Source organism: Ambystoma mexicanum, chromosome 11 (genome assembly GCF_040938575.1).
Source record: "Ambystoma mexicanum isolate Mex_15411 chromosome 11, UKY_AmexF1_1, whole genome shotgun sequence".
NCBI lineage: Eukaryota > Metazoa > Chordata > Amphibia > Caudata > Ambystomatidae > Ambystoma > Ambystoma mexicanum.
The window spans coordinates 823754951-823782470 of record NC_090934.1 but is presented as its reverse complement, the minus strand read 5'-3'; the positions used below and the strand labels follow the sequence as shown (position 1 = coordinate 823782470).

Genomic DNA, 27520 nt, shown 5'->3' with positions numbered 1-27520 from the left:
TCTCGGTATTTCAACCTGACTGCATCTTTGTGCTCTGGGCCTAGTTGTTCTGGCGTTTCGAATGTAAGCTTTGCAGCAGGGAAGTATCATATTGACAGACACCCATGAAGGACATGGTCAACCTTTAAAGCAGGCCAATCTCTATGTTTTACTGGATGCAGCAGAAGTATTTCCTCTTTACCATCTCTTCAAGTGGTCCTGACTGATGTGCTGTTTTGTGCACGCTACGTGGGCTTTGTAAAGCATACCTCTGCCATTTGCATGGCCTCCTAGCGCTGTCAATATTTTCGTGTAATCGCTGAATGCTGCACTGTCCTGGGAACTCTAGGTGTGACTAAAGGATATATGATGGGGCCCCGAAAGGGGGTTGGCAGTCTAGTAACAATGCCCATCACTTTGCAGTTTGGGTTTTTGAGTTCAGGTACCGGTCTGGTGTCGGAAACCTGTAAGCGCCCTCCCAATCAACTGTCGGTCATGGATTGTGAGGATTTCCCCTTATACTGGTCTCAGTAGACACATTTCCATTTTACTTTTTCACTCTCGCATTGCCTATTTCTCTCTCTCTCATAGGTACATTATAGACAAGAGAGCCATTGTCAGCGAGAGGGCTTCACAGCACCTTCCCCCATTTCCCTAAGTGCATTGCAAGGGGCTCTGGGAGGCGTGCACATTTGTCTGAAACACAAAGATCCACTGGCAATAAAAAGCGTAGGACCCTAGTTCGCATTTCTTAGAATTTGAGGTGGCACTCAGAGTTGTCTCGGGCGTGACTGTACCTTACATAGGAGATGTGCTAATCCCCAAACCCTCTTCCTTTGTCCCAGTAATCTGTCCTAGGGCCTCTAGCAAGTTGTTTTCTGAAACAAAGCTTACCTGAACATCCTGTAAAATTGGTAACTTTTCAGTAGCAGTACAGTGCAGTATATAGCATTCCTGTTGCGCACAGCATCTAGATCCAAAAATTGCTTATTCTACCCCAGAAATTAGAATTCACCCAGTCAAACAGAGGGATCTATAAAGAGCATGGCAAGTAGTTAACATAAGCTACTTCCCCCAAGTTCTCTTGGTGCACTCTGCTGCCCTCTTTTAACAGAAGAATGCAACTGCAGGTCTTGCTTCTCAGCAAGGTACCTACATATAGAAACCTTGGTGCACTCTTGCTAAATCTGCTGGAATGTGTCTTCTATTGTCCCCAAGGTGGTTGTGCATTTGGGGACTCAGGGAAGCAAGGGAGCAGTCTAATGCACTGCAGTGCTAAGAGAGGCATTCCTTTTTCAGAAAAAAGTTCAGGTTTTCTGCCAATCAGAAAAAAATAGCAATGCAATCAGGATAAAGGCAGAAAACACATGTCAGTGAGTCTCTGTGGCGCAATTGGTTAGCGCGTTCGGCTGTTAACCGAAAAGACGCTGCTGTTTTTGGCACAAAGACACAGAGTGTTCCACTTAGTAATCCTGAGTCATTTCTCCCGTGTTCTCTGGGTTCAGCCTACTGTCTCCTTTTAACACAAGTGCGCAACTGTGGCTTTCTCCTCATAGCAAGTTATGCCTACACAGAGGAAATTTGGTGCACTGTTGATGGGCTCTGTCCTCTACTAAATCCCCTGTGTTTGTGGATTAGGGGAGGTAGGGAAGTGCTTGATACCCTGATTTGCTGTGGGAAATAGAGCTATTTTAGAAATGTTTTCAGGTTGCCTGGGAAGCATAAGCAAACAGCACACCAATCAGGCCCCAGTGTAAGCACTGCACGAGTCTCTGTGGCGCGATCAGTTAGCGCGTCCGGCTGTTAATCGAAAGGTTGGTGGTTCAAGCCCACCCAGGACGGTGCATTTTGGCTCAAAAATTCAGCATGACCAACTATGAACTTCTGTTTACCTCTCGCAGGTCTCGTCTGCTGACGTCCAAAAAATCCAATAAACTGCAAGCAATTCTTCTCGCTTGCTTTAGTTTTTCAAAACTTGCCATTCAATTCATAAACATCAAGACTTCATGGGAAGGGTTTGGCTGCAGCGTGTACTGATGCACAGAAGGAAGTTATCCTAGCCAGTCTACTTAAAGAAGCAATGAGGCTCTGCAGGTGCATGTACGTCTCCTACCTTTATTCTGTCATCAGACACACCAGGTGGATTTCCACAAGGACCTCGTGACGCAACGGTAGTGCGTCTGACTCCAGATCAGAAGGTTTCGTGTTCAAATCACGTCGGGGTCAGATTTGCTTTTCCCACTTTGAAATATAAAATTGCTCTTCAGTATCTCGTTATTTCAACCTGACTGCATCTTTGTGCTCTGGGCCTAGTCGTTCTGGCGTTTCGAATGTAAACTTTGCAGCAGGGAAGTATCATATTGACAGACACCCATGAAGGACATGGTCAACCTTTAAAGCAGGCCAATCTCTATGTTTTACTGGATGCAGCAGAAGTATTTCCTCTTTACCATCTCTTCAAGTGGGCCTGACTGATGTGCTGTTTTGTGCACGCTACGTGGGCTTTGTAAAGCATACCTCTGCCATTTGCATGGCCTCCTAGCGCTGTCAATATTTTCGTGTAATCGCTGAATGCTGCACTGTCCTGGGAACTCTAGGTGTGACTAAAGGATATATGCTGGGGCCCCGAAAGGGGGTCGGCAGTCTAGTGGCAATGCCCATCACTTTGTAGTTGGGTTTGTGAGTTCAGGTACCGGTCTGGTGTCAGAAAACTGTAAGCGCCCTCCCAATCAACTGTCGGTCCTGGATTGTGAGGATTTCCCCTTATACTGGTCTCAGTAGACACATTTCCATTTTACTTTTTCACTCTCGCATTGCCTATTTCTCTCTCTCTCATAGATACATTATAGACAAGAGAGACATTGTCAGCGAGAGGGTTGCACAGCACCTTCCCCCATTTCCCTAAGTGCATTGCATGGGGCTCTGGGAGGCGTGCACATTAGTCTGAAACACAAAGATCCACTGGCAATAAAAGGCGTAGGACCCCAGTTCGCATTTCTTAGAATTTGAGGAGGCACTCAGAGTTGTCTCGGGCGTGACTGTACCTTTCATAGGAGATGTGCTAATCCCCAAACCCTCTTCCTTTGTCCCAGTAATCTGTCCTAGGGCCTCTAGCAAGTTGTTTTCTGAAACAAAGCTTACCTGAACATCCTGTAAAATTGGTAACTTTTCAGTAGCAGTACAGTGCAGTATATAGCATTCCTGTTGCGCACAGCATCTAGATCCAAAAATTGCTTATTCTACCCCAGAAATTAGAATTCACCCAGTCAAACAGAGGGATCTATAAAGAGCATGGCAAGTAGTTAACATAAGCTACTTCCCCCAAGTTCTCTTGGTGCACTCTGCTGCCCTCTTTTAACAGAAGAATGCAACTGCAGGTCTTGCTTCTCAGCAAGGTACCTACATATAGAAACCTTGGTGCACTCTTGCTAAATCTGCTGGAATGTGTCTTCTATTGTGCCCAAGGTGGTTGTGTATTTGGGGACTCAGGGAAGCAAGGGAGCATTCTAATGCACTGCAGTGCTAAGAGAGGCATGCCTTTTTCAGAAAAAAGTTCAGGTTTTCTGCCAATCAGAAAAAAATAGCAATGCAATCAGGCCAAAGGCAGAACACACATGCCAGTGAGTCTCTGTGGTGCAATTGGTTAGCGCGTTCGGCTGTTAACCGAAAAGACGCTGCTGTTTTTGGCACAAAGACACAGAGTGTTCCACTCAGTAAACCTGAGTCATTTCTCCCGTGTTCTCTGGGTTCAGCCTACTGTCCCCTTTTAACACAAGTGCGCAACTGTGGCTTTCTCCTCATAGCAAGTTATGCCTACACAGAGGACATTTGGTGCACTGTTGATGGGCTCTGTCCTCTACTAAATCCCCTGTGTTTGTGGATTAGGGGAGGTAGGGAAGTGCTTGATACCCTGATTTGCTGTGGGAAATAGAGCTATTTTAGAAATATTTTCAGGTTGCCTGGGAAGCATAAGCAAACAGCACACCAATCAGGCCCCAGTGTAAGGACTGCATGAGTCTCTGTGGCGCAATCGGTTAGCGCGTTCGGCTGTTAACCGAAAGGTTGGTGGTTCAAGCCCACCCAGGGAGGATGCATTTTGGCTCAAAAATTCAGCATGACCAACTATGAACTTTTGTTTACCTCTCGCAGGTCTCGTCTGCTGACGTCCAAAAAATCCAATAAACTGCAAGCAATTCTTCTCGCTTGCTTTAGTTTTTCAAAACTTGCCATTCAATTCATAAACATCAAGACTTCATGGGAAGGGTTTGGCTGCAGCGTGTACTGATGCACAGAAGGAAGCTATCCTAGCCAGTCTACTTAAAGAAGCAATGAGGCTCTGCAGGTGCATGTACGTCTCCTACCTTTATTCTGTCATCAGACACACCAGGTGGACTGCCACAAGGACCTCGTGGCGCAATGGTAGCGCATCTGACTATAGATCAGAAGGATGCGTGTTCAAATCACGTCGGGGTCATATTTGCTTTTCACACTCTGAAATACAAAATTGCTCTTCAGTATCTCGGTATTTCAACCTGACTGCATCTTTGTGCTCTGGGCCTAGTTGTTCTGGCGTTTCGAATGTAAGCTTTGCAGCAGGGAAGTATCATATTGACAGACACCCATGAAGGACATGGTCAACCTTTAAAGCAGGCCAATCTCTATGTTTTACTGGATGCAGCAGAAGTATTTCCTCTTTACCATCTCTTCAAGTGGGCCTGACTGATGTGCTGTTTTGTGCACGCTACGTGGGCTTTGTAAAGCATACCTCTGCCATTTGCATGGCCTCCTAGCGCTGTCAATATTTTCGTGTAATCGCTGAATGCTGCACTGTCCTGGGAACTCTAGGTGTGACTAAAGGATATATGCTGGGGCCCCGAAAGGGGGTTGGCAGTCTAGTGGCAATGCCCATCACTTTGCAGTTTGGGTTTTTGAGTTCAGGTACCGGTCTGGTGTCGGAAACCTGTAAGCGCCCTCCCAATCAACTGTCGGTCCTGGATTGTGAGGATTTCCCCTTATACTGGTCTCAGTAGACACATTTCCATTTTACTTTTTCACTCTCGCATTGCCTATTTCTCTCTCTCTCATAGATACATTATAGACAAGAGAGCCATTGCCAGCGAGAGGGCTTCACAGCACCTTCCCCCATTTCCCTAAGTGCATTGCAAGGGGCTCTGGGAGGCGTGCACATTTGTCTGAAACACAAAGATCCACTGGCAATAACAAGCGTAGGACCCTAGTTCGCATTTCTTAGAATTTGAGGTGGCACTCAGAGTTGTCTCGGGCGTGACAGTACCTTACATAGGAGATGTGCTAATCCCCAAACCCTCTTCCTTTGTCCCACTAATCTGTCCTAGGGCCTCTAGCAAGTTGTTTTCTGAAACAAAGCTTACCTGAACATCCTGTAAAATTGGTAACTTTTCAGTAGCAGTACAGTGCAGTATATAGCATTCCTGTTGCGCACAGCATCTAGATCCAAAAATTGCTTATTCTACCCCAGAAATTAGAATTCACCCAGTCAAACAGAGGGATCTATAAAGAGCATGGCAAGTAGTTAACATAAGCTACTTCCCCCAAGTTCTCTTGGTGCACTCTGCTGCCCTCTTTTAACAGAAGAATGCAACTGCAGGTCTTGCTTCTCAGCAATGTACCTACATATAGAAACCTTGGTGCACTCTTGCTAAATCTGCTGGAATGTGTCTTCTATTGTGCCCAAGGTGGTTGTGTATTTGGGGACTCAGGGAAGCAAGGGAGCAGTCTAATGTACTGCAGTGCTAAGAGAGGCATGCCTTTTTCAGAAAAAAGTTCAGGTTTTCTGCCAATCAGAAAAAAATAGCAATGCAATCAGGATAAAGGCAGAAAACACATGTCAGTGAGACTCTGTGGCGCAATTGGTTAGCGCGTTCGGCTGTTAACCGAAAAGACGCTGCTGTTTTTGGCACAAAGACACAGAGTGTTCCACTTAGTAATCCTGAGTCATTTCTCCCGTGTTCTCTGGGTTCAGCCTACTGTCCCCTTTTAACACAAGTGCGCAACTGTGGCTTTCTCCTCATAGCAAGTTATGCCTACACAGAGGACATTTGGTGCACTGTTGATGGGCTCTGTCCTCTACTAAATCCCCTGTGTTTGTGGACTAGGGGAGGTAGGGAAGTGCTTGATACCCTGATTTGCTGTGGGAAATAGAGCTATTTTAGAAATGTTTTCAGGTTGCCTGGGAAGCATAAGCAAACAGCACACCAATCAGGCCCCAGTGTAAGCACTGCATGAGTCTCTGTGGCGCAATCGGTTAGCGCGTCCGGCTGTTAACCGAAAGGTTGGTGGTTCAAGCCCACCCAGGGACGATGCATTTCGGCTCAAAAATTCAGCTTGACCAACTATGAACTTCTGTTTACCTCTCGCAGGTCTCGTCTGCTGACGTCCAATAAACTGCAAGCAATTCTTCTCGCTTGCTTTAGTTTTTCAAAACTTGCCATTCAATTCATAAACATCAAGACTTCATGGGAAGGGTTTGGCTGCAGCGTGTACTGATGCACAGAAGGAAGTTATCCTAGCCAGTCTACTTAAAGAAGCAATGAGGCTCTGCAGGTGCATGTACGTCTCCTACCTTTATTCTGTCATCAGACACACCAGGTGGATTGCCACAAGGACCTCGTGACGCAATGGTAGTGCGTCTGACTCCAGATCAGAAGGTTTCGTGTTCAAATCACGTCGGGGTCATATTTGCTTTTCCCACTTTGAAATATAAAATTGCTCTTCAGTATCTCGTTATTTCAACCTGACTGCATCTTTGTGCTCTGGGCCTAGTTGTTCTGGCGTTTCGAATGTAAACTTTGCAGCAGGGAAGTATCATATTGACAGACACCCATGAAGGACATGGTCAACCTTTAAAGCAGGCCAATCTCTATGTTTTACTGGATGCAGCAGAAGTATTTCCTCTTTACCATCTCTTCAAGTGGGCCTGACTGATGTGCTGTTTTGTGCACGCTACGTGGGCTTTGTAAAGCATACCTCTGCCATTTGCATGGCCTCCTAGCGCTGTCAATATTTTCGTGTAATCGCTGAATGCTGCACTGTCCTGGGAACTCTAGGTGTGACTAAAGGATATATGTTGGGGCCCCGAAAGGGGGTCGGCAGTCTAGTGGCAATGCCCATCACTTTGCAGTTTGGGTTTGTGAGTTCAGGTACCGGTCTGGTGTCGGAAACCTGTAAGCGCCCTCCCAATCAACTGTCGGTCCTGGATTGTGAGGATTTCCCCTTATACTGGTCTCAGTAGACACATTTCCATTTTACTTTTTCACTCTCGCATTGCCTATTTCTCTCTCTCTCATAGATACATTATAGACAAGAGAGACATTGTCAGCGAGAGGGCTTCACAGCACCTTCCCCCATTTCCCTAAGTGCATTGCAAGGGGCTCTGGGAGGCGTGCACATTTGTCTGAAACACAAAGATCCACTGGCAATAAAAAGCGTAGGTCCCTAGTTTGCATTTCTTAGAATTTGAGGTGACACTCAGAGTTGTCTCGGGCGTGACTGTACCTTTCATAGGAGATATGCTAATCCCCAAACCCTCTTCCTTTGTCCCAGTAATCTGTCCTAGGGCCTCTAGCAAGTTGTTTTCTGAAACAAAGCTTACCTGAACATCCTGTAAAATTGGTAACTTTTCAGTAGCAGTACAGTGCAGTATATAGCATTCCTGTTGCGCACAGCATCTAGATCCAAAAATTGCTTATTCTACCCCAGAAATTAGAATTCACCCAGTCAAACAGAGGGATCTATAAAGATCATGGCAAGTAGTTAACATAAGCTACTTCCCCCAAGTTCTCTTGGTGCACTCTGCTGCCCTCTTTTAACAGAAGAATGCAACTGCAGGTCTTGCTTCTCAGCAAGGTACCTACATATAGAAACCTTGGTGCACTCTTGCTAAATCTGCTGGAATGTGTCTTCTATTGTGCCCAAGGTGGTTGTGTATTTGGGGACTCAGGGAAGCAAGGGAGCAGTCTAATGCACTGCAGTGCTAAGAGAGGCATGCCTTTTTCAGAAAAAAGTTCAGGTTTTCTGCCAATCAGAAAAAAATAGCAATGCAATCAGGCCAAAGGCAGAACACACATGCCAGTGAGTCTCTGTGGCGCAATTGGTTAGCGCGTTCGGCTGTTAACCGAAAAGACGCTGCTGTTTTTGGCACAAAGACACAGAGTGTTCCACTCAGTAAACCTGAGTCATTTCTCCCGTGTTCTCTCGGTTCAGCCTACTGTCCCCTTTTAACACAAGTGCGCAACTGTGGCTTTCTCCTCATAGCAAGTTATGCCTACACAGAGGACATTTGGTGCACTGTTGATGGGCTCTGTCCTCTACTAAATCCCCTATGTTAGTGGATTAGTGGAGGTAGGGAAGTGCTTGATACCCTGATTTGCTGTGGGAAATAGAGCTATTTTAGAAATATTTTCAGGTTGCCTGGGAAGCATAAGCAAACAGCACACCAATCAGGCCCCAGTGTAAGCACTGCATGAGTCTCTGTGGCGCAATCGGTTAGCGCGTTCGGCTGTTAACCGAAAGGTTGGTGGTTCAAGCCCACCCAGGGACGATGCATTTTGGCTCAAAAATTCAGCATGACCAACTATGAACTTCTGTTTACCTCTCGCAGGTCTCGTCTGCTGACGTCCAAAAAATCCAATAAACTGCAAGCAATTCTTCTCGCTTGCTTTAGTTTTTCAAAACTTGCCATTCAATTCATAAACATCAAGACTTCATGGGAAGGGTTTGGCTGCAGCGTGTACTGATGCACAGAAGGAAGCTATCCTAGCCAGTCTACTTAAAGAAGCAATGAGGCTCTGCAGGTGCATGTACGTCTCCTACCTTTATTCTGTCATCAGACACACCAGGTGGACTGCCACAAGGACCTCGTGGCGCAATGGTAGCGCGTCTGACTCCAGATCAGAAGGTTGCGTGTTCAAATCACGTCGGGGTCATATTTGCTTTTCCCACTCTGAAATATAAAATTGCTCTTCAGTATCTCGTTATTTCAACCTGACTGCATCTTTGTGCTCTGGGCCTAGTTGTTCTGGCGTTTCGAATGTAAGCTTTGCAGCAGGCAAGTATCATATTGACAGACACCCATGAAGGACATGGTCAACCTTTAAAGCAGGCCAATCTCTATGTTTTACTGGATGCAGCAGAAGTATTTCCTCTTTACCATCTCTTCAAGTGGGCCTGACTGATGTGCTGTTTTGTGCACGCTACGTGGGCTTTGTAAAGCATACCTCTGCCATTTGCATGGCCTCCTAGCGCTGTCAATATTTTCGTGTAATTGCTGAATGCTGCACTGTCCTGGGGACTCTAGGTGTGACTAAAGGATATATACTGGGGCCCCGAAAGGGGGTCGGCAGTCTAGTGGCAATGCCCATCACTTTGCAGTTTGGGTTTGTGAGTTCAGGTACCGGTCTGGTGTCGGAAACCTGTAAGCGCCCTCCCAATCAACTGTCGGTCCTGGATTGTGAGGATTTCCCCTTATAGTGGTCTCAGTAGACACATTTCCATTTTACTTTTTCACTCTCGCATTGCCTATTTCTCTCTCTCTCATAGTTACATTATAGACAAGAGAGACATTGTCAGCGAGAGGGCTTCACAGCACCTTCCCCCATTTCCCTAAGTGCATTGCAAGGGGCTCTGGGAGGCGTGCACATTTGTCTGAAACACAAAGATCCACTGGCAATAAAAAGCGTAGGTCCCTAGTTTGCATTTCTTAGAATTTGAGGTGACACTCAGAGTTGTCTCGGGCGTGACTGTACCTTTCATAGGAGATGTGCTAATCCCCAAACCCTCTTCCTTTGTCCCAGTAATCTGTCTTAGTGTCTCTAGCAAGTTGTTTTCTGAAACAAAGCTTACCTGAACATCCTGTAAAATTGGTAACTTTTCAGTAGCAGTACAGTGCAGTATATAGCATTCCTGTTGCGCACAGCATCTAGATCCAAAAATTGCTTACTCTACCCCAGAAATTAGAATTCACCCAGTCAAACAGAGGGATCTATAAAGAGCATGGCAAGTAGTTAACATAAGCTACTTCCCCCAAGTTCTCTTGGTGCACTCTGCTGCCCTCTTTTAACAGAAGAATGCAACTGCAGGTCTTGCTTCTCAGCAAGGTACCTACATATAGAATCCTTGGTGCACTCTTGCTAAATCTGCTGGAATGTGTCTTCTATTGTGCCCAAGGTGGTTGTGTATTTGGGGACTCAGGGAAGCAAGGGAGCAGTCTAATGCACTGCAGTGCTAAGAGAGGCATGCCTTTTTCAGAAACAAGTTCAGGTTTTCTGCCAATCAGAAAAAAATAGCAATGCAATCAGGCCAAAGGCAGAACACACATGCCAGTGAGTCTCTGTGGCGCAATTGGTTAGCGCGTTCGGCTGTTAACCGAAAAGACGCTGCTGTTTTTGGCACAAAGACACAGAGTGTTCCACTCAGTAAACCTGAGTCATTTCTCCCGTGTTCTCTGGGTTCAGCCTACTGTCCCCTTTTAACACAAGTGCGCAACTGTGGCTTTCTCCTCATAGCAAGTTATGCCTATACAGAGGACATTTGGTGCACTGTTGATGGGCTCTGTCTTCTACTAAATCCCCTGTGTTTGTGGATTAGGGGAGGTAGGGAAGTGCTTGATACCCTGATTTGCTGAGGGAAATAGAGCTATTTTAGAAATATTTTCAGGTTGCCTGGGAAGCATAAGCAAACAGCACACCAATCAGGCCCCAGTGTAAGCACTGCATGAGTCTCTGTGGCGCAATCGGTTAGCGTGTTCAGCTGTTAACCGAAAGGTTGATGGTTCAAGCCCACCCAGGGACGGTGCATTTTGGCTCAAAAATTCAGCATGACCAACTATGAACTTCTGTTTACCTCTCGCAGGTCTCGTCTGCTGACGTCCAAAAAATCCAATAAACTGCAAGCAATTCTTCTCGCTTGCTTTAGTTTTTCAAAACTTGCCATTCAATTCATAAACATCAAGACTTCATGGGAAGGGTTTGGCTGCAGCGTGTACTGATGCACAGAAGGAAGCTATCCTAGCCAGTCTACTTAAAGAAGCAATGAGGCTCTGCAGGTGCATGTACGTCTCCTACCTTTATTCTGTCATCAGACACACCAGGTGGACTGCCACAAGGACCTCGTGGCGCAATGGTAGCGCGTCTGACTCCAGATCAGAAGGTTGTGTGTTCAAATCACGTCGGGGTCATATTTGCTTTTCCCACTCTGAAATACAAAATTGCTCTTCAGTATCTCGTTATTTCAACCTGACTGCATCTTTGTGCTCTGGGCCTAGTTGTTCTGGCGTTTCGAATGTAAGCTTTGCAGCAGGGAAGTATCATATTGACAGACACCCATGAAGGACATGGTCAACCTTTAAAGCAGGCCAATCTCTATGTTTTACTGGATGCAGCAGAAGTATTTCCTCTTTACCATCTCTTCAAGTGGGCCTGACTGATGTGCTGTTTTGTGCACGCTACATGGGCTTTGTAAAGCATACCTCTGCCATTTGCATGGCCTCCTAGCGCTGTCAATATTTTCGTGTAATCGCTGAATGCTGCACTGTCCTGGGAACTCTAGGTGTGACTAAAGGATATATGTTGGGGCCCCGAAAGGGGGTCGGCAGTCTAGTGGCAATGCCCATCACTTTGCAGTTTGGGTTTGTGAGTTCAGGTACCGGTCTGGTGTCGGAAACCTGTAAGCGCCCTCCCAATCAACTGTCGGTCCTGGATTGTGAGGATTTCCCCTTATACTGGTCTCAGTAGACACATTTCCATTTTACTTTTTCACTCTCGCATTGCCTATTTCTCTCTCTCTCATAGTTACATTATAGACAAGAGAGACATTGTCAGCGAGTGGGCTTCACAGCACCTTCCCCCCTTTCCCTAAGTGCATTGCATGGGGCTCTGGGAGGCGTGCACATTTGTCTGAAACACAAAGATCCACTGGCAATAAAAAGCGTAGGTCCCTAGTTTGCATTTCTTAGAATTTGAGGTGACACTCAGAGTTGTCTCGGGCGTGACTGTACCTTTCATAGGAGATGTGCTAATCCCCAAACCCTCTTCCTTTGTCCCAGTAATCTGTCTTAGTGCCTCTAGCAAGTTGTTTTCTGAAACAAAGCTTACCTGAACATCCTGTAAAATTGGTAACTTTTCAGTAGCAGTACAATGCAGTATATAGCATTCCTGTTGCGCACAGCATCTAGATCCAAAAATTGCTTACTCTACCCCAGAAATTAGAATTCACCCAGTCAAACAGAGGGATCTATAAAGAGCATGGCAAGTAGTTAACATAAACTACTTCCCCCAAGTTCTCTTGGTGCACTCTGCTGCCATCTTTTAACAGAAGAATGCAACTGCAGGTCTTGCTTCTCAGAAAGGTACCTACATATAGAAACCTTGGTGCACTCTTGCTAAATCTGCTGGAATGTGTCTTCTATTGTGCCCAAGGTGGTTGTGTATTTGGCGACTCAGGGAAGCAAGGGAGCAGTCTAATGCACTGCAGTGCTAAGAGAGGCATGCCTTTTTCAGAAAAAAGTTCAGGTTTTCTGCCAATCAGAAAAAAATAGCAATGCAATCAGGCCAAAGGCAGAACACACATGCCAGTGAGTCTCTGTGGTGCAATTGGTTAGCGCGTTCGGCTGTTAACCGAAAAGACGCTGCTGTTTTTGGCACAAAGACACAGAGTGTTCCACTCAGTAAACCTGAGTCATTTCTCCCGTGTTCTCTGGGTTCAGCCTACTGTCCCCTTTTAACACAAGTGCGCAACTGTGGCTTTCTCCTCATAGCAAGTTATGCCTACACAGAGGACATTTGGTGCACTGTTGATGGGCTCTGTCCTCTACTAAATCCCCTGTGTTTGTGGATTAGGGGAGGTAGGGAAGTGCTTGATACCCTGATTTGCTGTGGGAAATAGAGCTATTTTAGAAATATTTTCAGGTTGCCTGGGGAGCATAAGCAAACAGCACACCAATCAGGCCCCAGTGTTAGCAATGCATGAGTCCCTGTGGCGCAATCGGTTAGCGCGTTCGGCTGTTAACCGAAAGGTTGGTGGTTCAAGCCCACCCAGGGACGATGCATTTTGTCTCAAAAATTCAGCATGACCAACTATGAACTTCTGTTTACCTCTCGCAGGTCTCGTGTGCTGACGTCCAAAAAATCCAATAAACTGCAAGCAATTCTTCTGGCTTGCTTTAGATTTTCAAAACTTGCCATTCAATTCATAAACATCAAGACTTCATGGGAAGGGTTTGGCTGCAGCGTGTACTGATGCACAGAAGGAAGCTATCCTAGCCAGTCTACTTAAAGAAGCAATGAGGCTCTGCAGGTGCATGTACGTCTCCTACCTTTATTCTGTCATCAGACACACCAGGTGGACTGCCACAAGGACCTTGTGGCGCAATGGTAGCGCATCTGACTCCAGATCAGAAGGTTTCGTGTTCAAATCACGTCGGGGTCATATTTGCTTTTCCCACTCTGAAATATAAAATTGCTCTTCAGTATCTCGTTATTTCAACCTGACTGCATCTTTGTGCTCTGGGCCTAGTTGTTCTGGCGTTTCGAATGTAAGCTTTGCAGCAGGGAAGTATCATATTGACAGACACCCATGAAGGACATGGTCAACCTTTAAAGCAGGCCAATCTCTATGTTTTACTGGATGCAGCAGAAGTATTTCCTCTTTACCATCTCTTCAAGTGGGCCTGACTGATGTGCTGTTTTGTGCACGCTACGTGGGCTTTGTAAAGCATACCTCTGCCATTTGCATGGCCTCCTAGCGCTGTCAATATTTTCGTGTAATCGCTGAATGCTGCACTGTCCTGGGAAATCTAGGTGTGACTAAAGGATATATGCTGGGGCCCCGAAAGGGGGTCGGCAGTCTAGTGGCAATGCCCATCACTTTGCAGTTTGGGTTTGTGAGTTCAGGTACCGGTCTGGTGTCGGAAAACTGTAAGCGCCCTCCCAATCAACTGTCGGTCCTGGATTGTGAGGATTTCCCCTTATACTGGTCTCAGTAGACACATTTCCATTTTACTTTTTCACTCTCGCATTGCCTATTTCTCTCTCTCTCATAGATACATTATAGACAAGAGAGACATTGTCAGCGAGAGGGTTGCACAGCACCTTCCCCCATTTCCCTAAGTGCATTGCATGGGGCTCTGGGAGGCGTGCACATTTGTCTGAAACACAAAGATCCACTGGCAATAAAAGGCGTAGGACCCCAGTTCGCATTTCTTAGAATTTGAGGAGGCACTCAGAGTTGTCTCGGGCGTGACTGTACCTTTCATAGGAGATGTGCTAATCCCCAAACCCTCTTCCTTTGTCCCAGTAATCTGTCCTAGGGCCTCTAGCAAGTTGTTTTCTGAAACAAAGCTTACCTGAACATCCTGTAAAATTGGAAACTTTTCAGTAGCAGTACAGTGCAGTATATAGCATTCCTGTTGCGCACAGCATCTAGATCCAAAAATTGCTTATTCTACCCCAGAAATTAGAATTCACCCAGTCAAACAGAGGGATCTATAAAGAGCATGGCAAGTAGTTAACATAAGCTACTTCCCCCAAGTTCTCTTGGTGCACTCTGCTGCCCTCTTTTAACAGAAGAATGCAACTGCAGGTCTTGCTTCTCAGCAAGGTACCTACATATAGAAACCTTGGTGCACTCTTGCTAAATCTGCTGGAATGTGTCTTCTATTGTGCCCAAGGTGGTTGTGTATTTGGGGACTCAGGGAAGCAAGGGAGCAGTCTAATGCACTGCAGTGCTAAGAGAGGCATGCCTTTTTCAGAAAAAAGTTCAGGTTTTCTGCCAATCAGAAAAAAATAGCAATGCAATCAGGCCAAAGGCAGAACACACATGCCAGTGAGTCTCTGTGGTGCAATTGGTTAGCGCGTTCGGCTGTTAACCGAAAAGACGCTGCTGTTTTTGGCACAAAGACACAGAGTGTTCCACTCAGTAAACCTGAGTCATTTCTCCCGTGTTCTCTGGGTTCAGCCTACTGTCCCCTTTTAACACAAGTGCGCAACTGTGGCTTTCTCCTCATAGCAAGTTATGCCTACACAGAGGACATTTGGTGCACTGTTGATGGGCTCTGTCCTCTACTAAATCCCCTGTGTTTGTGGATTAGGGGAGGTAGGGAAGTGCTTGATACCCTGATTTGCTGTGGGAAATAGAGCTATTTTAGAAATATTTTCAGGTTGCCTGGGAAGCATAAGCAAACAGCACACCAATCAGGCCCCAGTGTAAGCACTGCATGAGTCTCTGTGGCGCAATCGGTTAGCGCGTTCGGCTGTTAACCGAAAGGTTGGTGGTTCAAGCCCACCCAGGGACGATGCATTTTGGCTCAAAAATTCAGCATGACCAACTATGAACTTCTGTTTACCTCTCGCAGGTCTCGTCTGCTGACTTCCAAAAAATCCAATAAACTGCAAGCAATTCTTCTCGCTTGCTTTAGTTTTTCAAAACTTGCCATTCAATTCATAAACATCAAGACTTCATGGGAAGGGTTTGGCTGCAGCGTGTACTGATGCACAGAAGGAAGCTAACCTAGCCAGTCTACTTAAAGAAGCAATGAGGCTCTGCAGGTGCATGTACGTCTCCTACCTTTATTCTGTCATCAGACACACCAGGTGGACTGCCGCAAGGACCTCGTGGCGCAATGGTAGCGCGTCTGACTCCAGATCAGAAGGTTGCGTGTTCAAATCACGTCGGGGTCATATTTGCTTTTCCCACTCTGAAATATAAAATTGCTCTTCAGTATCTCGTTATTTCAAGCTGACTGCATCTTTGTGCTCTGGGCCTAGTTGTTCTGGCGTTTCGAATGTAAGCTTTGCAGCAGGGAAGTATCATATTGACAGACACCCATGAAGGACATGGTCAACCTTTAAAGCAGGCCAATCTCTATGTTTTACTGGATGCAGCAGAAGTATTTCCTCTTTACCATCTCTTCAAGTGGGCCTGACTGATGTGCTGTTTTGTGCACGCTACGTGGGCTTTGTAAAGCATACCTCTGCCATTTGCATGGCCTCCTAGCGCTGTCAATATTTTCGTGTAATCGCTGAATGCTGCACTGTCCTGGGAACTCTAGGTGTGACTAAAGGATATATGCTGGGGCCCCGAAAGGGGGTCGGCAGTGTAGTGGCAATGCCCATCACTTTGCAGTTTGGGTTTGTGAGTTCAGGTACCGGTCTGGTGTCAGAAAACTGTAAGCGCCCTCCCAATCAACTGTCGGTCCTGGATTGTGAGGATTTCCCCTTATACTGGTCTCAGTAGACACATTTCCATTTTACTTTTTCACTTTCGCATTGCCTATTTCTCTCTCTCTCATAGTTACATTATAGACAAGAGAGACATTGTCAGCGAGTGGGCTTCACAGCACCTTCCCCCCTTTCCCTAAGTGCATTGCATGGGGCTCTGGGAGGCGTGCACATTTGTCTGAAACACAAAGATCCACTGGCAATAAAAAGCGTAGGTCCCTAGTTTGCATTTCTTAGAATTTGAGGTGACACTCAGAGTTGTCTCGGGCGTGACTGTACCTTTCATAGGAGATGTGCTAATCCCCAAACCCTCTTCCTTTGTCCCAGTAATCTGTCTTAGTGCCTCTAGCAAGTTGTTTTCTGAAACAAAGCTTACCTGAACATCCTGTAAAATTGGTAACTTTTCAGTAGCAGTACAGTGCAGTATATAGCATTCCTGTTGCGCACAGCATCTAGATCCAAAAATTGCTTACTCTACCCCAGAAATTAGAATTCACCCAGTCAAACAGAGGGATCTATAAAGAGCATGGCAAGTAGTTAACATAAGCTACTTCCCCCAAGTTCTCTTGGTGCACTCTGCTGCCATCTTTTAACAGAAGAATGCAACTGCAGGTCTTGCTTCTCAGAAAGGTACCTACATATAGAAACCTTGGTGCACTCTTGCTAAATCTGCTGGAATGTGTCTTCTATTGTGCCCAAGGTGGTTGTGTATTTGTCGACTCAGGGAAACAAGGGAGCAGTCTAATGCACTGCAGTGCTAAGAGAGGCATGCCTTTTTCAGAAAAAAGTTCAGGTTTTCTGCCAATCAGAAAAAAATAGCAATGCAATCAGGCCAAAGGCAGAACACACATGCCAGTGAGTCTCTGTGGTGCAATTGGTTAGCGCGTTCGGCTGTTAACCGAAAAGACGCTGCTGTTTTTGGCACAAAGACACAGAGTGTTCCACTCAGTAAACCTGAGTCATTTCTCCCGTGTTCTCTGGGTTCAGCCTACTGTCCCCTTTTAACACAAGTGCGCAACTGTGTCTTTCTCCTCATAGCAAGTTATGCCTACACAGAGGACATTTGGTGCACTGTTGATGGGCTCTGTCCTCTACTAAATCCCCTGTGTTTGTGGATTACGGGAGGTAGGGAAGTGCTTGATACCCTGATTTGCTGTGGGAAATAGAGCTATTTTAGAAATATTTTCAGGTTGCCTGGGAAGCATAAGCAAACAGCACACCAATCAGGCCCCAGTGTAAGCACTGCATGAGTCTCTGTGGCGCAATCGGTTAGCGCGTTCTGCTCTTAATCGTAAGGTTGGTGGTTCAAGCCCACCCAGGGACGATGCATTTTGTCTCAAAAATTCAGCATGACCAACTATGAACTTCTGTTTACCTCTCGCAGGTCTCGTCTGCTGACGTCCAAAAAATCCAATAAACTGCAAGCAATTCTTCTCGCTTGCTTTAGTTTTTCAAAACTTGCCATTCAATTCATAAACATCAAGACTTCATGGGAAGGGTTTGGCTGCAGCGTGTACTGATGCACAGAAGGAAGCTATCCTAGCCAGTCTACTTAAAGAAGCAATGAGGCTCTGCAGGTGCATGTACGTCTCCTACCTTTATTCTGTCATCAGACACACCAGGTGGACTGCCGCAAGGACCTCGTGGCGCAATGGTAGCGCGTCTGACGCCAGATCAGAAGGTTGCGTGTTCAAATCACGTCGGGGTCATATTTGCTTTTCCCACTCTGAAATATAAAATTGCTCTTCAGTATCTCGTTATTTCAACCTGACTGCATCTTTGTGCTCTGGGCCTAGTTGTTCTGGCGTTTCGAATGTAAACTTTGCAGCAGGGAAGTATCATATTGACAGACACCCATGAAGGACATGGTCAACCTTTAAAGCAGGCCAATCTCTATGTTTTACTGGATGCAGCAGAAGTATTTCCTCTTTACCATCTCTTCAAGTGGGCCTGACTGATGTGCTGTTTTGTGCACGCTACGTGGGCTTTGTAAAGCATACCTCTGCCATTTGCATGGCCTCCTAGCGCTGTCAATATTTTCGTGTAATCGCTGAATGCTGCACTGTCCTGGGAACTCTAGGTGTGACTAAAGGATATATACTGGGGCCCCGAAAGGGGGTCGGCAGTCTAGTGGCAATGCCCATCACTTTGCAGTTTGGGTTTGTGAGTTCAGGTACCGGTCTGGTGTCGGAAACCTGTAAGCGCCCTCCCAATCAACTGTCGGTCCTGGATTGTGAGGATTTCCCCTTATACTGGTCTCAGTAGACACATTTCCATTTTACTTTTTCACTCTCGCATTGCCTATTTCTCTCTCTCTCATAGTTACATTATAGACAAGAGAGACATTGTCAGCGAGAGGGCTTCACAGCACCTTCCCCCCTTTCCCTAAGTGCATTGCAAGGGGCTCTGGGAGGCGTGCACATTTGTCTGAAACACAAAGATCCACTGGCAATAAAAAGCGTAGGTCCCTAGTTTGCATTTCTTAGAATTCGAGGTGACACTCAGAGTTGTCTCGGGCGTGACTGTACCTTTCATAGGAGATGTGCTAATCCCCAAACCCTCTTCCTTTGTCCCAGTAATCTGTCTTAGTGTCTCTAGCAAGTTGTTTTCTGAAACAAAGCTTACCTGAACATCCTGTAAAATTGGTAACTTTTCAGTAGCAGTACAGTGCAGTATATAGCATTCCTGTTGCGCACAGCATCTAGATCCAAAAATTGCTTACTCTACCCCAGAAATTAGAATTCACCCAGTCAAACAGAGGGATCTATAAAGAGCATGGCAAGTAGTTAACATAAGCTACTTCCCCCAAGTTCTCTTGGTGCACTCTGCTGCCCTCTTTTAACAGAAGAATGCAACTGCAGGTCTTGCTTCTCAGCAAGGTACCTACATATAGAATCCTTGGTGCACTCTTGCTAAATCTGCTGGAATGTGTCTTCTATTGTGCCCAGGGTGGTTGTGTATTTGGGGACTCAGGGAAGCAAGGGAGCAGTCTAATGCACTGCAGTGCTAAGAGAGGCATGCCTTTTTCAGAAAAAAGTTCAGGTTTTCTGCCAATCAGAAAAAAATAGCAATGCAATCAGGCCAAAGGCAGAGCACACATGCCAGTGAGTCTCTGTGGCGCAATTGGTTAGCGCGTTCGGCTGTTAACCGAAAAGACGCTGCTGTTTTTGGCACAAAGACACAGAGTGTTCCACTCAGTAAACCTGAGTCATTTCTCCCGTGTTCTCTGGGTTCAGCCTACTGTCCCCTTTTAACACAAGTGCGCAACTGTGGCTTTCTCCTCATAGCAAGTTATGCCTACACAGAGGACATTTGGTGCACTGTTGATGGGCTCTGTCCTCTACTAAATCCCCTGTGTTTGTGGATTAGGGGAGGTAGGGAAGTGCTTGATACCCTGATTTGCTGTGGGAAATAGAGCTATTTTAGAAATATTTTCAGGTTGCCTGGGAAGCATAAGCAAACAGCACACCAATCAGGCCCCAGTGTAAGCAATGCATGAGTCTCTGTGGCGCAATCGGTTAGCGCGTTCGGCTGTTAACCGAAAGATTGGTGGTTCAAGCCCACCCAGGGACGATGCATTTTGGCTCAAAAATTCAGCATGACCAACTATGAACTTCTGTCTACCTCTCGCAGGTCTCGTCTGCTGACGTCCAAAAAATCCAATAAACTGCAAGCAATTCTTCTCGCTTGCTTTAGTTTTTCAAAACTTGCCATTCAATTCATAAACATCAAGACTTCATGGGAAGGGTTTGGCTGCAGCGTGTACTGATGCACAGAAGGAAGCTATCCTAGCCAGTCTACTTAAAGAAGCAATGAGGCTCTGCAGGTGCATGTACGTCTCCTACCTTTATTCTGTCATCAGACACACCAGGAGCAATGCCACAAGGACCTCGTGGCGCAATGGTAGCGCGTCTGACTCCAGATCAGAAGGTTGCGTGTTCAAATCACGTCGGGGTCATACTTCCTATTCCCACTCTGAAATACAAGATTGCTCTTCAGTATCTCGTTATTTCAACCTGACTGCATCTTTGTGCTCTGGGCCTAGTTGTTCTGGGGTTTTGAATGGAAACTTTGCAGCAGGGAAGTATCATATTGACAGACACCCATGAAGGACATGGTCAACCTTTAAAGCAGGCCAATCTCTATGTTTTACTGGATGCAGCAGAAGTATTTCCTCTTTACCATCTCTTCAAGTGGGCCTGACTGATGTGCTGTTTTGTGCACGCTACGTGGGCTTTGTAAAGCATACCTCTGCCATTTGCATGGCCTCCTAGCGCTGTCAATATTTTCGTGTAATCGCTGAATGCTGCACTGTCCTGGGAACTCTAGGTGTGACTAAAGGATATATGCTGGGGCCCCGAAAGGGGGCCGGCAGTCTAGTGGCAATGCCCATCACTTTGCAGTTTGGGTTTGTGAGTTCAGGTACCGGTCTGGTGTCGGAAACCTGTAAGCGCCCTCCCAATCAACTGTCGGTCCTGGATTGTGAGGATTTCCTCTTATACTGGTCTCAGTAGACACATTTCCATTTTACTTTTTCACTTTCGCATTGCCTATTTCTCTCTCTCTCATAGTTACATTATAGACAAGAGAGACATTGTCAGCGAGAGGGCTTCACAGCACCTTCCCCCCTTTCCCTAAGTGCATTGCATGGGGCTCTGGGAGGCGTGCACATTTGTCTGAAACACAAAGATCCACTGGCAATAAAAAGCATAGGTCCCTAGTTTGCATTTCTTAGAATTTGAGGTGACACTCAGAGTTGTCTCGGGCGTGACTGTACCTTTCATAGGAGATGTGCTAATCCCCAAACCCTCTTCCTTTGTCCCAGTAATCTGTCTTAGTGCCTCTAGCAAGTTGTTTTCTGAAACAAAGCTTACCTGAACATCCTGTAAAATTGGTAACTTTTCAGTAGCAGTACAGTGCAGTATATAGCATTCCTGTTGCGCACAGCATCTAGATCCAAAAATTGCTTACTCTACCCCAGAAACTAGAATTCACCCAGTCAAACAGAGGGATCTATAAAGAGCATGGCAAGTAGTTAACATAAGCTACTTCCCCCAAGTTCTCTTGGTGCACTCTGCTGCCATCTTTTAACAGAAGAATGCAACTGCAGGTCTTGCTTCTCAGAAAGGTACCTACATATAGAAACCTTGGTGCACTCTTGCTAAATCTGCTGGAATGTGTCTTCTATTGTGCCCAAGGTGGTTGTGTATTTGGCGACTCAGGGAAGCAAGGGAGCAGTCTAATGCACTGCAGTGCTAAGAGAGGCATGCCTTTTTCAGAAAAAAGTTCAGGTTTTCTGCCAATCAGAAAAAAATAGCAATGCAATCAGGCCAAAGGCAGAACACACATGCCAGTGAGTCTCTGTGGCGCAATTGGTTAGCGCGTTCGGCTGTTAACCGAAAAGACGCTGCTGTTTTTGGCACAAAGACACAGAGTGTTCCACTCAGTAAACCTGAGTCATTTCTCCCGTGTTCTCTGGGTTCAGCCTACTGTCCCCTTTTAACACAAGTGCGCAACTGTGGCTTTCTCCTCATAGCAAGTTATGCCTACACAGAGGACATTTGGTGCACTGTTGATGGGCTCTGTCCTCTACTAAATCCCCTGTGTTTGTGGATTACGGGAGGTAGGGAAGTGCTTGATACCCTGATTTGCTGTGGGAAATAGAGCTATTTTAGAAATATTTTCAGGTTGCCTGGGAAGCATAAGCAAACAGCACACCAATCAGGCCCCAGTGTAAGCACTGCATGAGTCTCTGTGGCGCAATCGGTTAGCGCGTTCGGCTTTTAATCGTAAGGTTGGTGGTTCAAGCCCACCCAGGGACGATGCATTTTGTCTCAAAAATTCAGCATGACCAACTATGAACTTCTGTTTACCTCTCGCAGGTCTCGTCTACTGACGTCCAAAAAATCCAATAAACTGCAAGCAATTCTTCTCGCTTGCTTTAGTTTTTCAAAACTTGCCATTCAATTCATAAACATCAAGACTTCATGGGAAGGGTTTGGCTGCAGCGTGTACTGATGCACAGAAGGAAGCTATCCTAGCCAGTCTACTTAAAGAAGCAATGAGGCTCTGCAGGTGCATGTACGTCTCCTACCTTTATTCTGTCATCAGACACACCAGGTGGACTGCCACAAGGACCTTGTGGCGCAATGGTAGCGCATCTGACTCCAGATCAGAAGGTTTCGTGTTCAAATCACGTCGGGGTCATATTTGCTTTTCCCACTCTGAAATATAAAATTGCTCTTCAGTATCTCGTTATTTCAACCTGACTGCATCTTTGTGCTCTGGGCCTAGTTGTTCTGGCGTTTCGAATGTAAGCTTTGCAGCAGGGAAGTATCATATTGACAGACACCCATGAAGGACATGGTCAACCTTTAAAGCAGGCCAATCTCTATGTTTTACTGGATGCAGCAGAAGTATTTCCTCTTTACCATCTCTTCAAGTGGGCCTGACTGATGTGCTGTTTTGTGCACGCTACGTGGGCTTTGTAAAGCATACCTCTGCCATTTGCATGGCCTCCTAGCGCTGTCAATATTTTTGTGTAATCGCTGAATGCTGCACTGTCCTGGGAACTCTAGGTGTGACTAAAGGATATATGCTGGGGCCCCGAAAGGGGGTAGGCAGTCTAGTGGCAATGCCCATCACTTTGTAGTTTGGGTTTGTGAGTTCAGGTACCGGTCTGGTGTCAGAAAACTGTAAGCGCCCTCCCAATCAACTGTCGGTCCTGGATTGTGAGGATTTCCCCTTATACTGGTCTCAGTAGACACATTTCCATTTTACTTTTTCACTCTCGCATTGCCTATTTCTCTCTCTCTCATAGATACATTATAGACAAGAGAGACATTGTCAGCGAGAGGGTTGCACAGCACCTTCCCCCATTTCCCTAAGTGCATTGCATGGGGCTCTGGGAGGCGTGCACATTTGTCTGAAACACAAAGATCCACTGGCAATAAAAGGCGTAGGACCCCAGTTCGCATTTCTTAGAATTTGAGGAGGCACTCAGAGTTGTCTCGGGCGTGACTGTACCTTTCATAGGAGATGTGCTAATCCCCAAACCATCTTCCTTTGTCCCAGTAATCTGTCCTAGGGCCTCTAGCAAGTTGTTTTCTGAAACAAAGCTTACCTGAACATCCTGTAAAATTGGAAACTTTTCAGTAGCAGTACAGTGCAGTATATAGCATTCCTGTTGCGCACAGCATCTAGATCCAAAAATTGCTTATTCTACCCCAGAAATTAGAATTCACCCAGTCAAACAGAGGGATCTATAAAGAGCATGGCAAGTAGTTAACATAAGCTACTTCCCCCAAGTTCTCTTGGTGCACTCTGCTGCCCTCTTTTAACAGAAGAATGCAACTGCAGGTCTTGCTTCTCAGCAAGGTACCTACATATAGAAACCTTGGTGCACTCTTGCTAAATCTGCTGGAATGTGTCTTCTATTGTGCCCAACGTGGTTGTGTATTTGGGGACTCAGGGAAGCAAGGGAGCAGTCTAATGCACTGCAGTGCTAAGAGAGGCATGCCTTTTTCAGAAAAAAGTTCAGGTTTTCTGCCAATCAGAAAAAAATAGCAATGCAATCAGGCCAAAGGCAGAACACACATGCCAGTGAGTCTCTGTGGTGCAATTGGTTAGCGCGTTCGGCTGTTAACCGAAAAGACGCTGCTGTTTTTGGCACAAAGACACAGAGTGTTCCACTCAGTAAACCTGAGTCATTTCTCCCGTGTTCTCTGGGTTCAGCCTACTGTCCCCTTTTAACACAAGTGCGCAACTGTGGCTTTCTCCTCATAGCAAGTTATGCCTACACAGAGGACATTTGGTGCACTGTTGATGGGCTCTGTCCTCTACTAAATCCCCTGTGTTTGTGGATTAGGGGAGGTAGGGAAGTGCTTGATACCCTGATTTGCTGTGGGAAATAGAGCTATTTTAGAAATATTTTCAGGTTGCCTGGGAAGCATAAGCAAACAGCACACCAATCAGGCCCCAGTGTAAGCACTGCATGAGTCTCTGTGGCGCAATCGGTTAGCGCGTTCGGCTGTTAACCGAAAGGTTGGTGGTTCAAGCCCACCCAGGGACGATGCATTTTGGCTCAAAAATTCAGCATGACCAACTATGAACTTCTGTTTACCTCTCGCAGGTCTCGTCTGCTGACGTCCAAAAAATCCAATAAACTGCAAGCAATTCTTCTCGCTTGCTTTAGTTTTTCAAAACTTGCCATTCAATTCATAAACATCAAGACTTCATGGGAAGGGTTTGGCTGCAGCGTGTACTGATGCACAGAAGGAAGCTATCCTAGCCAGTCTACTTAAAGAAGCAATGAGGCTTTGCAGGTGCATGTACGTCTCCTACCTTTATTCTGTCATCAGACACACCAGGTGGACTTCCGCAAGGACCTCGTGGCGCAATGGTAGCGCGTCTGACTCCAGATCAGAAGGTTGCGTGTTCAAATCACGTCGGGGTCATATTTGCTTTTCCCACTCTGAAATATAAAATTGCTCTTCAGTATCTCGTTATTTCAACCTGACTGCATCTTTGTGCTCTGGGCCTAGTTGTTCTGGCGTTTCGAATGTAAGCTTTGCAGCAGGGAAGTATCATATTGACAGACACCCATGAAGGACATGGTCAACCTTTAAAGCAGGCCAAACTCTATGTTTTACTGGATGCAGCAGAAGTATTTCCTCTTTACCATCTCTTCAAGTGGGCCTGACTGATGTGCTGTTTTGTGCACGCTACGTGGGCTTTGTAAAGCATACCTCTGCCATTTGCATGGCCTCCTAGCGCTGTCAATATTTTCGTGTAATCGCTGAATGCTGCACTGTCCTGGGAACTCTAGGTGTGACTAAAGGATATATGCTGGGGCCCCGAAAGGGGGTCGGCAGTGTAGTGGCAATGCCCATCACTTTGCAGTTTGGGTTTGTGAGTTCAGGTACCGGTCTGGTGTCAGAAAACTGTAAGCGCCCTCCCAATCAACTGTCGGTCCTGGATTGTGAGGATTTCCCCTTATACTGGTCTCAGTAGACACATTTCCATTTTACTTTTTCACTTTCGCATTGCCTATTTCTCTCTCTCTCATAGTTACATTATAGACAAGAGAGACATTGTCAGCGAGTGGGCTTCACAGCACCTTCCCCCCTTTCCCTAAGTGCATTGCATGGGGCTCTGGGAGGCGTGCACATTTGTCTGAAACACAAAGATCCACTGGCAATAAAAAGCGTAGGTCCCTAGTTTGCATTTCTTAGAATTTGAGGTGACACTCAGAGTTGTCTCGGGCGTGACTGTACCTTTCATAGGAGATGTGCTAATCCCCAAACCCTCTTCCTTTGTCCCAGTAATCTGTCTTAGTGCCTCTAGCAAGTTTTTTTCTGAAACAAAGCTTACCTGAACATCCTGTAAATTTGGTAACTTTTCAGTAGCAGTACAGTGCAGTATATAGCATTCCTGTTGCGCACAGCATCTAGATCCAAAAATTGCTTACTCTACCCCAGAAATTAGAATTCACCCAGTCAAACAGAGGGATCTATAAAGAGCATGGCAAGTAGTTAACATAAGCTACTTCCCCCAAGTTCTCTTGGTGCACTCTGCTGCCATCTTTTAACAGAAGAATGCAACTGCAGGTCTTGCTTCTCAGAAAGGTACCTACATATAGAAACCTTGGTGCACTCTTGCTAAATCTGCTGGAATGTGTCTTCTATTGTGCCCAAGGTGGTTGTGTATTTGGCGACTCAGGGAAGCAAGGGAGCAGTCTAATGCACTGCAGTGCTAAGAGAGGCATGCCTTTTTCAGAAAAAAGTTCAGGTTTTCTGCCAATCAGAAAAAAATAGCAATGCAATCAGGCCAAAGGCAGAACACACATGCCAGTGAGTCTCTGTGGTGCAATTGGTTAGCGCGTTCGGCTGTTAACCGAAAAGACGCTGCTGTTTTTGGCACAAAGACACAGAGTGTTCCACTCAGTAAACCTGAGTCATTTCTCCCGTGTTCTCTGGGTTCAGCCTACTGTCCCCTTTTAACACAAGTGCGCAACTGTGGCTTTCTCCTCATAGCAAGTTATGCCTACACAGAGGACATTTGGTGCACTGTTGATGGGCTCTGTCCTCTACTAAATCCCCTGTGTTTGTGGATTACGGGAGGTAGGGAAGTGCTTGATACCCTGATTTGCTGTGGGAAATAGAGCTATTTTAGAAATATTTTCAGGTTGCCTGGGAAGCATAAGCAAACAGCATACCAATCAGGCCCCAGTGTAAGCACTGCATGAGTCTCTGTGGCGCAATCGGTTAGCGCGTTCGGCTGTTAACCGAAAGGTTGGTGGTTCAAGCCCACCCAGGGACGATGCATTTTGGCTCAAAAATTCAGCATGACCAACTATGAACTTCTGTTTACCTCTCGCAGGTCTCGTCTGCTGACGTCCAAAAAATCCAATAAACTGTAAGCAATTCTTCTCGCTTGCTTTAGTTTTTCAAAACTTGCCATTCAATTCATAAACATCAAGACTTCATGGGAAGGGTTTGGCTGCAGCGTGTACTGATGCACAGAAGGAAGCTATCCTAGCCAGTCTACTTAAAGAAGCAATGAGGCTCTGCAGGTGCATGTACGTCTCCTACCTTTATTCTGTCATCAGACACACCAGGTGGACTGCCGCAAGGACCTCGTGGCGCAATGGTAGCGCGTCTGACTCCAGATCAGAAGGTTGCGTGTTCAAATCACGTCGGGGTCATATTTGCTTTTCCCACTCTGAAATATAAAATTGCTCTTCAGTATCTCGTTATTTCAACCTGACTGCATCTTTGTGCTCTGGGCCTAGTTGTTCTGGCGTTTCGAATGTAAACTTTGCAGCAGGGAAGTATCATATTGACAGACACCCATGAAGGACATGGTCAACCTTTAAAGCAGGCCAATCTCTATGTTTTACTGGATGCAGCAGAAGTATTTCCTCTTTACCATCTCTTCAAGTGGGCCTGACTGATGTGCTGTTTTGTGCACGCTACGTGGGCTTTGTAAAGCATACCTCTGCCATTTGCATGGCCTCCTAGCGCTGTCAATATTTTCGTGTAATCGCTGAATGCTGCACTGTCCTGGGAACTCTAGGTGTGACTAAAGGATATATACTGGGGCCCCGAAAGGGGGTCGGCAGTCTAGTGGCAATGCCCATCACTTTGCAGTTTGGGTTGGTGAGTTCAGGTACCGGTCTGGTGTCGGAAACCTGTAAGCGCCCTCCCAATCAACTGTCGGTCCTGGATTGTGAGGATTTCCCCTTATACTGGTCTCAGTAGACACATTTCCATTTTACTTTTTCACTCTCG

General features: G+C 46.1%; 17 non-coding genes across 17 annotated transcripts; all 17 read left to right on the top strand.

Moving 5' to 3' along the window:
- Positions 1 to 4381: 4381 nt before the first annotated feature.
- On the top strand, positions 4382 to 4453 carry TRNAY-AUA (transfer RNA tyrosine (anticodon AUA)). The gene has a single exon. It is a non-coding gene; the product is annotated as a tRNA-Tyr (tRNA).
- A 1790-nt stretch (positions 4454 to 6243) lies between these two features.
- Positions 6244 to 6317, top strand: TRNAN-GUU (transfer RNA asparagine (anticodon GUU)). The gene has a single exon. It is a non-coding gene; the product is annotated as a tRNA-Asn (tRNA).
- Positions 6318 to 8483: 2166 nt separating this feature from the next.
- TRNAN-GUU (transfer RNA asparagine (anticodon GUU)) lies at positions 8484 to 8557 on the top strand. The gene has a single exon. It is a non-coding gene; the product is annotated as a tRNA-Asn (tRNA).
- A 313-nt stretch (positions 8558 to 8870) lies between these two features.
- On the top strand, positions 8871 to 8942 carry TRNAW-CCA (transfer RNA tryptophan (anticodon CCA)). The gene has a single exon. It is a non-coding gene; the product is annotated as a tRNA-Trp (tRNA).
- A 2177-nt stretch (positions 8943 to 11119) lies between these two features.
- On the top strand, positions 11120 to 11191 carry TRNAW-CCA (transfer RNA tryptophan (anticodon CCA)). The gene has a single exon. It is a non-coding gene; the product is annotated as a tRNA-Trp (tRNA).
- A 1790-nt stretch (positions 11192 to 12981) lies between these two features.
- Positions 12982 to 13055, top strand: TRNAN-GUU (transfer RNA asparagine (anticodon GUU)). The gene has a single exon. It is a non-coding gene; the product is annotated as a tRNA-Asn (tRNA).
- Positions 13056 to 13368: 313 nt separating this feature from the next.
- On the top strand, positions 13369 to 13440 carry TRNAW-CCA (transfer RNA tryptophan (anticodon CCA)). The gene has a single exon. It is a non-coding gene; the product is annotated as a tRNA-Trp (tRNA).
- A 1790-nt stretch (positions 13441 to 15230) lies between these two features.
- On the top strand, positions 15231 to 15304 carry TRNAN-GUU (transfer RNA asparagine (anticodon GUU)). The gene has a single exon. It is a non-coding gene; the product is annotated as a tRNA-Asn (tRNA).
- Positions 15305 to 15617: 313 nt separating this feature from the next.
- On the top strand, positions 15618 to 15689 carry TRNAW-CCA (transfer RNA tryptophan (anticodon CCA)). The gene has a single exon. It is a non-coding gene; the product is annotated as a tRNA-Trp (tRNA).
- A 2177-nt stretch (positions 15690 to 17866) lies between these two features.
- Positions 17867 to 17938, top strand: TRNAW-CCA (transfer RNA tryptophan (anticodon CCA)). Its single transcript has one exon. It is a non-coding gene; the product is annotated as a tRNA-Trp (tRNA).
- Positions 17939 to 19728: 1790 nt separating this feature from the next.
- On the top strand, positions 19729 to 19802 carry TRNAN-GUU (transfer RNA asparagine (anticodon GUU)). Its single transcript has one exon. It is a non-coding gene; the product is annotated as a tRNA-Asn (tRNA).
- A 313-nt stretch (positions 19803 to 20115) lies between these two features.
- TRNAW-CCA (transfer RNA tryptophan (anticodon CCA)) lies at positions 20116 to 20187 on the top strand. The gene has a single exon. It is a non-coding gene; the product is annotated as a tRNA-Trp (tRNA).
- Positions 20188 to 22364: 2177 nt separating this feature from the next.
- On the top strand, positions 22365 to 22436 carry TRNAW-CCA (transfer RNA tryptophan (anticodon CCA)). Its single transcript has one exon. It is a non-coding gene; the product is annotated as a tRNA-Trp (tRNA).
- Positions 22437 to 24226: 1790 nt separating this feature from the next.
- TRNAN-GUU (transfer RNA asparagine (anticodon GUU)) lies at positions 24227 to 24300 on the top strand. The gene has a single exon. It is a non-coding gene; the product is annotated as a tRNA-Asn (tRNA).
- A 313-nt stretch (positions 24301 to 24613) lies between these two features.
- On the top strand, positions 24614 to 24685 carry TRNAW-CCA (transfer RNA tryptophan (anticodon CCA)). The gene has a single exon. It is a non-coding gene; the product is annotated as a tRNA-Trp (tRNA).
- Positions 24686 to 26475: 1790 nt separating this feature from the next.
- Positions 26476 to 26549, top strand: TRNAN-GUU (transfer RNA asparagine (anticodon GUU)). The gene has a single exon. It is a non-coding gene; the product is annotated as a tRNA-Asn (tRNA).
- Positions 26550 to 26862: 313 nt separating this feature from the next.
- Positions 26863 to 26934, top strand: TRNAW-CCA (transfer RNA tryptophan (anticodon CCA)). Its single transcript has one exon. It is a non-coding gene; the product is annotated as a tRNA-Trp (tRNA).
- The last annotated feature ends 586 nt before the right edge of the window (positions 26935 to 27520 follow it).